The sequence below is a fragment of the Pongo pygmaeus genome, chromosome 10 (assembly GCF_028885625.2).
Source record: "Pongo pygmaeus isolate AG05252 chromosome 10, NHGRI_mPonPyg2-v2.0_pri, whole genome shotgun sequence".
Taxonomy (NCBI): domain Eukaryota; kingdom Metazoa; phylum Chordata; class Mammalia; order Primates; family Hominidae; genus Pongo; species Pongo pygmaeus.
This window is the reverse complement of record NC_072383.2, coordinates 32997171-33011252: the sequence shown is the minus strand read 5'-3', so window position 1 is coordinate 33011252 and position 14082 is coordinate 32997171.

The following is a 14082-nucleotide window of genomic DNA, read 5'->3' as shown; positions in this document are numbered from 1 at the left end:
ATCTCATTTGCCAGACTGGATCATGTATCCACACTAAATAAATTATTAGTCAAGGGAATAAGATCACAGGAACACTATGATTTTTTAAAAAGCCATGTTAGGCCAGGCACAGTGGCTCATGCCTGTAATCTCAGCACTTTGGGAGGCCAAGGCTAGCAGATTGCTTGAGCTCAGCAGTTCGAGACCAGGCTGGGCAACATGGCAAAACCCCATCTCTACAAAAAATACAAAAATTAGTCAGGTGTAGTGGCATATGCCTGTGGTCCCAGCTACTTGGGAGGATGAGGTGGGCAGATAGCTTGAGCCCAGGAGGTTGACGCTGCAGTGAGCCCAGATTGCGCCACTGCACTCCAGTATGAGCAGCAAAGCGAGATTCCGTCTCAAAAAAAAAAAAAAAAAAAAAAATTAAATTAAAAATAAATAAATAAAGTGAAATATTATGTTAGCTTTGTGGTTTAGAAAGGGAAAGTCATGACAGACTCCCAATCCAAAAAGGTGGACAGATAAGAGTAAATTGAAGCAACAGAGTCACGCTATCTTTTTGCCACTCATTACTGGAAGTCCTTGTGAAGTGCCAAGCAGAGGAGCCTTTCTCAAAACCATACGTAGCCCCAGCCTCCAAATCTGCTGGGAATTAAGCAGTGAGCTAGCAGGGAGGCGGAAGTAAGCCTAGAACAGACAAGCTGGGACTAAGAAAACATATTGGTAATAGACGCAATGCCCAAAGTGAAGAGAGTATCTTAAAATTTAAAAGTCCAAAGCTAAGGAATCCATTCTGATAGACAGGAACCTCAGCATAGGAGTCTATGGGTACTGGTGAAACTTGCTGTCAAAATTATGGTACCATTGTGGATTCAGGGATAGCCAGGACACAGGACAAAGCTGTGGCTTCCGGGCACTGAGGCCAACTCCGCTGGGAAGAAAAGAGAAGGCTAAAAGGAGCTATGCAGAAAATCTGGTTCATCACCAAATGGGCTAGGTTAATGGTGAGACTCACATCCTAGTAAGCACCTAAGAAGAATCCCATTCAATCAAACTGGACACATAAATTGCGGAGTGAGGAAGGGAGAAGAGGGAAAGTACCTCCAAACTTTTCCCTAAGCTCATTTCAGCAGACCAGCTCCAGATCCTTCCCAGATGTTGGAGGTCCTAATCCAGTCAGATTTATTTTTCCTTGACTGTGCAGGGCTAGACCCAAGCTGTGACACTCAGCTGTTGAAAGAGGGAATATTAATTCCTTCAACAACTTGAGCATCCTTTAGGTGCCAAGCACCATTCTAAGTGCTGGAGATACAACAGTAGACAGATGTAATCCCCACCCTGATGGAGTTCATTGGTTCCCCCTGAATAATTGTGGGGGAAAAAAAAAAAAACTACTGACAAAGGCTACAGCTTACCAAGGCTTCAGCATCCCCTGACCTAAGAAGAAATGTGAGTCTCATGTAGGGATTAAAGATGTGTAAAATGCCATCCCTGTCTCCAAGGCCTGATGGCCTAAAGGGAAAGATTCAATGAGGACACTCCTCTAGGAGACCTCTAAAGAGGCATAACCACCAACACAGAGACCATGACAGCTTCAAGAAACCAGCAGTCCTGCCTCTCAGGGAGTGTTCCCACACTTTCACATAGGGCAAGGGCTGCATCTAGAGCTGCCCTTACTCTAGAACAGGGAAAGGCAGCTGGAGCATCCTCCACAAATCACCTGCCCCCTCTCCTTTGCTTCTTACCAGTTATGTTTCCAGAGTCTGATATTCCTCTGGTAAACAGTGGACATCGCCTGGTGATCAGTATACATCAAGAACAAGAGTACTGATGATAAATGTTATTAATACTAGAACTGTCATGCAACTGACTACATTTCTTTTTTTTTCTTTTTGATACAAAGTCTTGCTCTTGTCACCCAGGCTGGAGTGAAGTGGCACAATCTCATCTCACTGCAACCTCCGCCTCTCGGGTTCAACTGATTCTTCTGCCTCAGCCTCCCCAGTAGCTGGGATTACAGGCGCCCACCACCATGCCCAGCTAATTTTTTATTTTTAGTAGAGACAGGGCTTTCACTACATTGACCAGGCTGGTCTTGAACTCCTGACCTCAAGTGATCCACCTGTCTCGGCCTCCCAAAGTGCTAAGATTACAGGTGTGAGCCACTACGCCCAGCCCACTGTCCAGATTTCTAACAGCTGTGTCCAGGATTTCACTCTTTTTTTTTTTTTGTAATTCTTTTAATCATTTGGAAGGGCTTCACTCTTTACCTGAGTTACCTACTATGTGCCTGAAGATGCTTTCCTGCCACTGATTGCTTGCCTTACTAACCCAATGACCTCAATTACAAATATGAATGGAGGCACTGAAAAACAGTTCAGAAATGCAAAGTTACTCATGCAAACCACCACTTTCTCATTCCATTCACCAGGTACTCTGTTAAAGCATATGTTATCGGGGCACATCTAACTTTCAGCCAACACCATTTCCCAAAGTGGTAGAGAATTAACATGCATTATTAAAATCAACATTCCAGTCTTTTCAATAAATGGTGCAGGAACAACTGCATATCTTTTTTTTCCTTTTCTTTTCTCTCCCTCTCTCTCTTTTTTTTTTTTTTTTTTTTTTTAAACGAGACAGGGTTTGGCTCTGTCACCCAGACTGGAGTGCAGTGGCACCATCTCAGCTCACTGCAACCTCTGCCTTCTGGGCTCAAGCGATCCTCCCACCTCAGCCTCCCAAGTAGCTGGGACTACAGATGCATGCTACCACACCCAGATAATTTTTTTGTATTTTTGGTAGAGACAGGGTTTCACCATTTTGCCCAGGCTAGTCTCGAACTCCTGAGGTCAAGCAATTAACTGCCTTGGACTCCCAAAGTGCTGGGATTACAGGTGTCAGCTACCACACCCAGCCTAAATTCTGCATATCTATACCGGAAAAAATAAACCTCAATCCGTACCTCACACCACACACAAAAATTAACTCCATGTGGATCATAGACCTAAAGATAATTGCTAAAACCATGCAACATAGGGAAAAAAATATTTACAACCTTGCCATAGTTAAAGATATCTTAGGACATAAAAGAGCAGAAACCATAAAAGAAATAATTGGTAAGTTGCATTTTTATCAAAATGCAAAACTTCTGCTCTTTGAAAGACAAAATTAAGAAAATTAAAAGACAAGCCACAGGCTGGGAGAAATCATCATAATACATATATCTGACAGAGGACTGGTAGTCAGAATACATACAAAACTCCCACAACTGGCTGGGCGCAGTGGTTTACGCCTGTAATCCCAGCACTTTGGGAGGCTGAGGCAGGTGGATCACTTGAGTTCAGGAGTTCAAGACCAGCCTGGCCAACATGATGAAAACCCATCTCTACCAAAAATACAAAAAAATTAGACAGGCATGGTGGCACGTGCCTGTCGTCCCAGCTACTCTGGAGGCTGAGGTGGGAGGATGGCTTGAGCCCAGGAGGCAAAGGATGAAGACAGCCAAGATTGCACCTCTGCACTCCAGCCTGGGTGACAGAGCAAGACTCCATCTCAAAAAAAAAAAAAAAAAACTCTTACACCTTAGTAATAAAAAGACAACCTGACTGGCTGCCCAAACCAAACTTGGCTTCCCAGAATTGGCTGACAGAGCAAAAACTTGTTTAATTTGAATTTGAAAAGGACACACAGTAATCCCTCACTCCTTGAGGAGGCTAGTGAGAGGAGTCAGATCTGGTGTTATGGGCTGTATTGTATTGTTTCCAACCCTCTCCATCCTTGCCCAAAATTCATGTGCTGAAGCCCTGACCCTCAGTACCTCGGAATGTGACTGTGTTTGGAGATAGGGCCTTTAAAGAGGTAATTAAGTTAAAATGAGGGGAAAACCCTAATCTTATACAACTGATGTCCTTATAAGAAGAGGAAATTTGGACAGGTACAGAGCAAAAGACATGTGAAGACACTAAGAAAACAGCTGTTTCCAAGTCAAGGAGAGAGGCCTCAGAAAAAACCAGCCTTGATCTCAGACTTCTGGCCTCCAGCACTAATCTCGCAAGAAACAAACTCTTAGAACTGGCCTAGGAATATCTATGAAAACAATGGTAAAAATTAAAAAAAAAAATTGTCACATGAGTTACCTGTCTACTGCTGTGATCTGGTGTCCAAGGTGAAATACCATTGTATGGTGTACTAAGCAAGCCACAGGGTTTCCAGCCCATGCACAGAGTTGTTCCCTCTCAGCCAGGTGAACCCCACATCATTTCCATCATAGCCCTCTGGTAAAGGAAATGGAGCCTGGGTCAGTTGCAGATTGAACTAGTCTAGAAAATGCTATAATAGCCAGGCACAGTGGCTCACGCCTGTAATCCCAGCACTTTGGGAGGCTGAGGCCGGCGGATCACAAGTTCAGGAGATCGAGACCATCTTGACTCACACAGTGAAACCCCGTCTCTACTAAAAATACAAAAAATTAGCCGGGCGTGGTGGCAGGCGCCTGTAGTCCTAGCTACTCAGGAGGCTGAGGCAGGAGAATGGCGTGAGCCCAGGAGGTGGAGCTTGCAGTGAGCAGAGATCACACCCCTGCACTCCAGCCTGGGCAACAGAGTGAGACTCTGTCTAAAAGAAAAAAAGAGAAAAGAAAATGCTATAATATGTAAACAGCATGAGTTATGTCTTCATGGTGATAAGTCCAAGGACAATCCCTACAAAACTTGGCATGATTTCTCAAGTGCAATTGCAACGTCTGTTCAAAATGAAGCGACCTGCTAGGACTGTTTGCTGTCAATCGAGAACGGGTCCTATGCTAGATATTGTTTAGATCAGGTGAATGATAAGTCTTTGGAAGTGGCCTCCCTCATTATTTAAATGTTATTATTGAACACATATCGATGAACACACAAAGGTTATGTTAGATACCGCCTTTCAAGACTGTCTAATAGCTCTCGTGGTATTTTCAGGGAACAGAATGTAGAACTGATCTGTTCATGTTTTAACATTGGCATAAATGCAAAACTAAAACAAAAAACCTGCACTCAGCTGCTTTCTTAAAGTCTGTAACATGTGTGTTAAATCTCAAAACAGTTTAATTAATACAGTTCATAATAGTAACAACAGTTACCCTTTGAACACTTATGTTAAGTTCTTTATACATTATATCACTAATATTCTTGCAAACTTGCAAGGTAGCCATTTCTTCAGTTCTAAGATGGACATGTCTTTACATTTTCTGAAGTTGAGATGGACTTTACAGTTGATTTTATATATACATAGAGAGAGATTTATATATATATACATATATAGTAGAGCTTATATTTTTCCTAAAATGCTGCTATCCAATAAATTCTGTTCCATAGGGGAAAAAATGACAACCCATTTTCTTAAAATGGGTGAAAGATTTGAACAGACACTTTTTTTTTTTTTTTTTTTGAAACAGAGTCTTGCTGTGTCCCCTAGGCTGGAGTGCAGTGGTATAATCTCTGCTCACTGCAACCTCCGCCTCCCAGTGAATAGATGCTTTTATCAAAGAAGATATATGAATGATCAATCAGCACATGGAAAGATGCTCAAAATCATTAGTCATCAGAGAAATGCAAATTAAAACCGCAATGAAATATCACTATCCACCATTAGAATAGCTAAAATTCAATACCATTTTTTACGAAAAAGCACCATACCTAATCCAGGTCCAGGGCAGAAAATGTACAAAATAACATTGGAAAAAAAAAAGGAAGAAAAATAAGCTTGGAACAGCTTGTTGTACCAGAAAGTTAAAACACTATCAAAGGCTAATGATGGGACACATCAAATAACAAAAAATTCCATAAGCCAGCTTGAAGAGGCTCCCTTTGGTCAAAGATAAGGTGATTTGAACATCAAGAAGAATTATGATTTCAATTGATTAAAATAAATAAAAATATTACTCTGGAGGCTGAGGTGAGAAGATTGCTTAAGCCCAGGAGATTGAGGCCACAGTGAATTGTGTTCGCACCACTGCACTCCAGCCTGGGTGACAGAGTGAGACTCTGTCTCAAGTAAATAAATAAATATATAAATATATAAAAAGTCATAATTTTTTTAAAGAAGAGTAAAGAACAAACACACCATAGTGAATGAATACAAGCAAAGGTTGCTGTGCACCAACTCGTTATTCCAAAAACCGATAATTAAGGGGAAAGAACCAAGATTTTATATCACCTTTCCAGTATGAACAGTATTTCCTGGAAATCAAATAACCCTACTAGATAAGAGTTCCATATAGAATAATTACAGATAATAAATGTAGTATTAGAAAGTCAACATTTTGTAACTCCTAATAAAATGACTTAAAGATAAAAGGGTAAAAAGGTTGATGCCACCTCTTGAACTCGCTGATCCATCTTAGCAGCCACTGTAAGTGAAACAACCAGCTATTGCATGCTTTTGAATATGAGGCAATAGGAAGCACACAGAACTACATATGAAGTAGTCATAAACTAAGCAATACAAAGCGAAACCTTAAACCTGAATCTATTCAAGCCTGTAGTTTACAAGAAAAGTAGAAGATAGAGGAAAAAGTTAGGTAACACTAGGAGGAAATATTTAGTCAAAGTCAGAATTTAGGACATCATGCAGGACAATTAACCTGTCTTTGTAATCAAGTCAATGGCATTAAAAAAAAAAAAAGTGTGGGCTCTAATAGAATCTGTAGAAACTCAACATAATCTAACCTTACTGAGGATGTTGAATAAAGTGACTGACCAGATTTACTGTCACATAGATTATCAACCTAAAATAACCAAAAGGCTCAGGATCCAGTTAAAAGAGTTTATTATACTATTCAGCCATAAAAAAGATTAAAATCATGTCTTTTGCAACAACATGGATAGAGCTGGAGACCATTAATTTAAGTGCAATAACTCAGAAACAGAAAGCCATATACTACACATTCTCACTTATAAGTGGGAGCTAAATACTGTGTCCACAAGGACATAGAGAGTGGAGTGATAAACAATGGGGACTCAGAAGTGTCGGGGGCTGGGTGCAGTGGCTCAGGCCTGTAATCCCAACAGTCTGGGAGGCCGAGGCGGATGGATCACTTGAGGTCAGGAGTTTGAGACCAGTCGGACCGTCAGGGTAAAACCCCAGGAGGCTGAGCCATGAGAATCGCTTGAACCCAGGATGGGCGACAGAGCAAGACTTTGTCTCAAAACAAAACAAAACAAAACAAAGCAAAACAAACAAACAAAAAAACAAGAAGGGTGGGAGGATGTTGAGGGATGAGAAATTACTTAATGGGTACAATGTACTATTTGGGTGATGGTTACACTAAAAGCTACTATGAAAATATATGCATGTAACAAAACTGCACTTGTACTCCCTAAATCTATAAAAATAATTTTAAAAATAGCTTATTCAAGTGCAAAGCGTGAGGGTGGCTGTATGGGAAAACAGGGATACCAAAGAATGGCGATGAGTGCTCCCCAGTGTAGAGAAAGGTAGGGGTCATTTATATAGGAAAAAACAGGAATACTGAACAGAATTACATTTTCCATACAAGGCTAACAAACAGATACAAGATCTGATTGGTTATGATCGATTACAGTCTAAGTGGTTGCTTAACATTTCATATAAAGAGGTAGATAAACAGTCTCTATCTCCAACAAGATTTAATCTAGGTTTGAATAAAGCATAGGGAGTCTGGTTAATGTATAACATCTCAACACAAAGGTCAGGAAGCAATGGTCATGCACCAGACAAGAAAAACAGCCATATTATGTGAGTCAGTTTCCGGGACTTAATTTTTCCCCTTGGCATAATAAATCTGAAAATTTCTTTTCTTTTCACAGATGTTCTGTTAGAGACAACTGTAGGGAGTACTGATGAAAGAAATATAAAAACAGAATATCAAAGTAAACTTTATTGAATCAATACTGACTGTTCACTGTAGGATGATGTATAACAATTGGAGCTTTAACTCCAGATTAAATAGAGCTGAAAATACATCACAGCTTTGTAATCACTTGTGGGCTATCTGAATATATGAATTTAAATACTTTTTTTTTTTTTTTGCTTAACAATTAAATTAGCTAATTCTATACTTATGAATTGGCATTTTCCCTTGGGTCTTAATTTCTTGTTTCTCCAACATGATGTTTTTTTCACAGACAAGGTCTCACTCTGTCTTCCAGGCTGAAGTGCACTGGTGCAATCATAGGTCACTGCAGCCTCAAACTCTCGGGTTCAAGCGATCCTCCTGCCTCAGCCATCTGAGTAGCTGGGACTGCAGGCATGCGCTACAACACCCAGCTATTTTTAAAATTTTTTGTAGAGACAAGATCTCACTATGTTGCCCAGGCTGGTTTCCAACTCCTGGGCTCAAGTGATCCTCCCACTCAGAGGCCAGACACAGTGGCTCAGGCCTGTAAAGCCAGCACTTTGGAAGGCCAAGGCAGGAGGATTCTTGATGCCGGGAGTTTGAGACCCGCCTGGGCACTGGGCAACATAGCAAGATCCTGTGTCTACAAATTTTTTTTATTTGAGACAAAATTTACCTCTGTCACCCAGGCAAGAGTACAGTGGCATGATCTTTGGTCACTGCAACCTCCGCCTCCTGGATTCAAGCAATTCTCCCACCTCAGCCTCCCAAGTAGCTGGGACTACGGGCATGCACCACCATGCCCGGCTAATTTTTTTTGTATTTTTGGGCTGTCTTTATAATTTTTTTTTTTTTGAGATGAAGTCTCACTCTATTGCCCAGGCTGGAGTGCAATGGTGTGATCTCAGCTCACTGCAACCTCCACCTCCCAGGTTCAAGTGATTTTCCTGCCTCAGCCTCCCAGGTAACTGGGATTACAGGCTCGCACCACCAGGCCCGGCTAATTTTTGTATTTTTAGTACAGACGGGATTTCACCATGTTGACCAGGCTGGTCTTGAACTTCTGACCTCGTGATCCACCCTCCTTGGCCTCCCAAAGTGCTGGGATTACAGGCATGAGCCACTGCACCCGGCCTACAAAATTTTTTAATTAGCTAGGCATGGTGCTGTGCACCTGTAGTCCCAGCTATGCAGGAGGCTGAGGCAGAAGGATTGCTTGAGGCCGGGAGTTCAAGGCTGCAGTGAGCTGTGACTGAGGCACAGCACTCCAGCCTGGCCCCGAGTGTGAGATCCTTCCTCCAAAAACAAAACAAAACAAAATATTTAAAAGACAAAAAACATATGCAATGAGTGGACCTTTTTTCTTGGTTTTCTTCGTACCCTGATTCAAACAATCCAATAGCATAAATATAACTTTAGACATTTAGAAAAATTTAAGTAAGGACTCACTTTAGAAATCTGAATATGAGGCCAGGTGTGGTGGCTCACGTCTGTAATCCCAGCACTTTGGGAGGCCGAGGCGGGTGGATCACAAGGTCAGGAGACTGAGGCCATCCTGGCTAACAAGGTGAAACCCCATTTCTACAAAAAATACAAAAAAAATTAGCCGGGGGTGGTGGCAGGTGCCTGTAGTCCCAGCTGCTTGGGAGGCTGAGGCAGGAGAATGGCGTGAACCCGGGAGGCAGAGCTTGCAGTGAGTTGAGATCGCGCCACTGCACTCCAGCCTGGGTGACAGAGTGAGACTCCGTCTCAAAAAAAAAAAAAAAAAGAAATCTGAATATGGGTCCAGGCACGGTGGCTTATGCCTGTAATCCCAGCACTCTGGGAGGCCGAGGCGGGTGGATCACCTGAGGTCAGGAGTTCAAGACCAACCTGCCCAAGATGGTGAAACCTGTCTCTACTAAAAATACAAAAAATTAGCTGGGCGTGGTGGTGGGTGCCTGTAATCCCAGCTACTCGGGAGACTGAGCCAGGAGAATTGCTCGAACCCAGGAGGCAGAGGTTGCAGTGAGCCAAGATCGCGCCACTGCACTCCAGCCTGGGTGACAAGAGCAAAACTCCGTCTCAAAAAAAAGAAATTTGAATATGGGTATTGGATGATATCAAAAGAATATTGTTAATTTTGGCTCAGGAACTCCTCTAAGTCTTTGCTGCTACATCCTGAGGCCGCAGGCTGACTGAGATGCTGCCATTCAACCTTCTTTCTCCCTCTCCTTCACTCTGGGTCAGCCTTGCATGGGTCTGATGAGGCTGATCACTGTGACTGCTCTCTCAGCCTTCCCCGGCTTCCTCCTTGTTTCCTTTCACTCTAGTGTTTCCCCCAGTAAAATACTTCAAGTGTAATCCCATCTTGCTGTCTGCTTCTCAGAAGAGCCAGACTAATCTTTTTCTAATGCTTAATCCTGCTTCATATGCCTGTGTTGGTTTCCTTCTACCATTTCCGTATTTCCTTCACTTGTGTCTTTGTAACTTGCCCAGCACTCCTCCCTGAGAAGGCTGTGATAATATGTACAAGCATCTCTCTTCAAATCAGTGTGCACACGAGGACCCCCAATGTACATTCATTTGGTTCTTCAAATATCAGTAGACAAGATTGAGATTGTAACAAATTCAAGCCATGGAAATTAGTTTATTCAAAGACTTTGCTTTTTGCATATGTCAAAATCTTATTCCAGCTATGCCTGAAAGACTCAGGCATCAGGCAGCCAGATGCCCATATTTTGACCCCTCTCAGTACAGAGCATAGCAAGTCAACTCACCACAGCCCTTTTCCACTGTTTGTTTGTTTGTTTTTTGAGGTGGAGTCTCACTCTGTCACCCAGGGCGGAGTGTGGTGGCGGAAGCTCTGCTCACTGCAACCTCTGCCTCCAGGGTTCAAGCAATTCTACTGCCTCAGCCTCCAAAATAGATAGGATTACAGGCATACGCCACCATACCCAGCTAATTTTTGCCTTTTTAGTAGAGATGGGGTTTCACCATGTTGACCAGGCTGGTCTTGAACTCCTGACCTCAAGTGATCCACCCGCCTCCACCTCCCAAAGTGCTGGGATTACAGGCATGAGCCACCACCCCCAGCCCTTTTTTGCTGTTTTTTCCAGCTATGAACTGTTTAGTCCAGCTATGCTGCCCAGGCTGGACTCAAACTCCTGGGCTTAAGGGATCCTGCCTCCTCAGCCTCCTGAGTAGCTGGAATTACTCAGGAGGCTGAATAGCGAACACCATCATGCCCATACACATGATTTCTCCCTTCACATCAGCCTGATAAAAATCCCCATAGACTCCGTATGAGTATTCTATCATCCCCTCCGGGAGACTGTAGAGTTTGAAATTAAAGTCAATAGGTTCCAACAGACATTTATCAAAGATGGAATTTCCACTCTGCATGTCAACCATTTCCATTTTTGTTAGGCACATGGGTCATTCTTGCCGTCAGCAGATGTTTTAATTAAATAAAGAAAGAAGGGCAAAAAGCAAACAAACAAAAACTCACAAATAAAGCCAATAGGTTCCAGAAACGTACAATCTGTATTGAAATCCCAGTCCTACTTCTTCAAACTTTATAAACCTTCATTTCCTGGTCTGTAAATCAAGTTCTGTAACTTAGGTTTCTGCCTCATAGTGTTGCTAGGATCAGAACAGTGTTTGATACTGACTGGCCCGTCCTCAGAGTGCCCTCAGTATTCACCAAGTTATTTTCACTTGACACAGTGGAGCTGGCATCTCCACTCACTCTTTCCTGCTGTCTACCATTGACTCTGTTCTCAGAGACTTTCCTGGGGCAGGATGATCTCCATTTGGGGGATGCCTAGGGACACAGTACACAGGAGGTAGGACCATCGGAGAAACTCCCAGCTGAATATAGTAGGAAAGAATGCTCAGCAAGAGGCTGGTAATGGCTCCAAGAACATCTTGGCTCTTCCACATGAGAGTTTCTGTTCTCCCAGCTTCCATGGGCAAGCCACAGTAGTCAAGTCTAGCTGATCTAAGATGAAAAAAAAAAGTTAATTCAACAGATACTGGGTTTCTCAGAGAATTGTTTGGAAGCCTAGAGAACCATGCTGTCTAGCCAGCAGGTGCCAGAGAGGAAGTTTATCATCCCTATTTCTTCTGTCACTGGCTCCAAAGTCAAAAGCAAGACGAGAACGTTGCCAGACCTGGGTCACATGGCTGCTGGGTCACATGGCTGAGGCAACACAGGCTGGAAAAATCTAGTTTCTGGCAATCTCTGCCTACAACTAAGATTTTTTTTTTTCTTTTTTCAGACAGGGTCTCGCTCTGTGGCCCAGACTAGAGTGCAGTGGTACAATCTTCACTCATTGCAGCCTCCACCACCCAGGCTCAGGCGATCCTCCCACCTCACCCTCCTAAGTAGCTGGGTCTACAGGCACATGTCACCATGCCTGGCTAATTTTTGTATTTTTTGTAGAAACGGGTTTTTGCCATGTTGTCCAGGCTGGTCTCGAACTCCTGGGCTCAAGCTATCCACCCACTTCAGCATCCCAAAAGTTCTGGGATTACAGGCAAGAGCCACTTCCTTCCTCCTCCTTCTCTTCCTCCTTCTTCCTTCTCCTTCTTCTTCTCCGTCTCCTTCTTCTCTTTCTCCTTTGTCTTCTTCCTTTTATTGTTTATAGAGGCACGGTTTCACTATGTTGCCCAGACTAGCCTTGAATTGCTGGGCTCAAGTGATTCTCTCACCTTGGTCTCCCAAGTGCTGGGATTACAGGTGTGAGCCACTGTGCCCAGCCTTTTATGTGAGATATCAAATGTAATTGTTTCAGTCATTTTTAATTCGGATTTTCTGTTACAGGCAACCAGAAGCATCCTAATCAATTTACTGAAGCTTAGTAAAATTGAGTAATTTGCAAGTACAAAGATTTGTATCTAGTACATCACACTGCCTACCATTTCTTTCTTATATACAGAAAAGAAGCATTAACTCTTAGTGAAGAATGGTTAAAGATATAAGCTGTTACCTAGCCAATGGAAGGTTCAAATTCCTAAGAAATGAATGCGCTCTTTTAAGCAGGGTCTCACTCTGTTGCCCAGACTGGAGTGCAATAGCATTGTCATAGTTCACTGCAGCTAACCCTGGGGCTCAAGACATCCTCCTGCCTCAGCCTCCTGTGTAGCTGGGACCATAAGTGCACGCCACCACACCTGTTTTTGTGTGTGTGTTTGTGTGTTTTTTGGTAGAGACAGAGTCTCGCTATGTTGCCCAAGCTGGTCTCAAACTCCTGGGCTCGAGGGATACTCTTGCCTTGGCCTACCAAAGTGCTAGGATTACAGGTGTAAGCCCCTGCACCCAGCCAATGTGCAATTTTTTATTGGATTTTGAAGCAAAAAATAAAAGAAAGAGAAGCTATAAAGCAAATTGTTGGAACTAATGAGGAAATTAGAATACAGACGATGTATTAGAAAATAGAATACCGTGTGTAATTATAAATTCTCTGTGTGAGATCAGTTTATTTGGCTATGTAGGATAATGCCCTTGCACTTAGCATCTAAAGTGAAATATTTTTATTTTAAAAGGCTAGAAAAAGGCTTTATAGCCATGAGGTTTTCTGACAGAAATGCTATAAGAAGGGGAGGAGGGAAATATTTCCTTCCTTCTTGGCAAATGGGAAATTCATTTTTGAAATCTACCCTTACAATAGATAAATGGATGGTGGAGATGGGGGCGTGGAATTAAAGTAAACATGGCAAAAATTCAGTGATTGAATCTAGGAAAAATGGCATAAAAGTGTTCACTGCAGTATTCTTTCAATTCTTCTAAAGGCTTGAATTTTTTTTCAAGATAAAAAATTGAGAAACAAAATATAGCATTCAAATACTTCAAAACATGAGTCTTACGTAAATATCAAATAAAGTGTCAAATGTGAATGTAGCTTAAAGGTTTGTTTAACTCATCAATGAGGGGGACCACCTGGATGGAAAAATTGGTTCTAAGGAGAATTTGAGGAACCATATATGTATCACCACTGGGGGAAAAACAGAACACCAGCATGTTTGATAAATTAGATATAAGACTGGTTAAATTTAGCTTAAAATGAAAATGAAAACTGGGTGCAGTGGCTCATGCCTGTAATCCTAGCATTTTGTGGGGCCAAGGAGGGCAGATGCTGCAGCCCAGGAGTTCAAGACCTGCCTTGGCAACATGGTGAAACCACATCTCTACAAAAAATAACAAAAATTAGCCAAGCATGGTGGTGAGTGCCTGTAGTCCCAGCTACTCACTCAGGAGGCTGAGG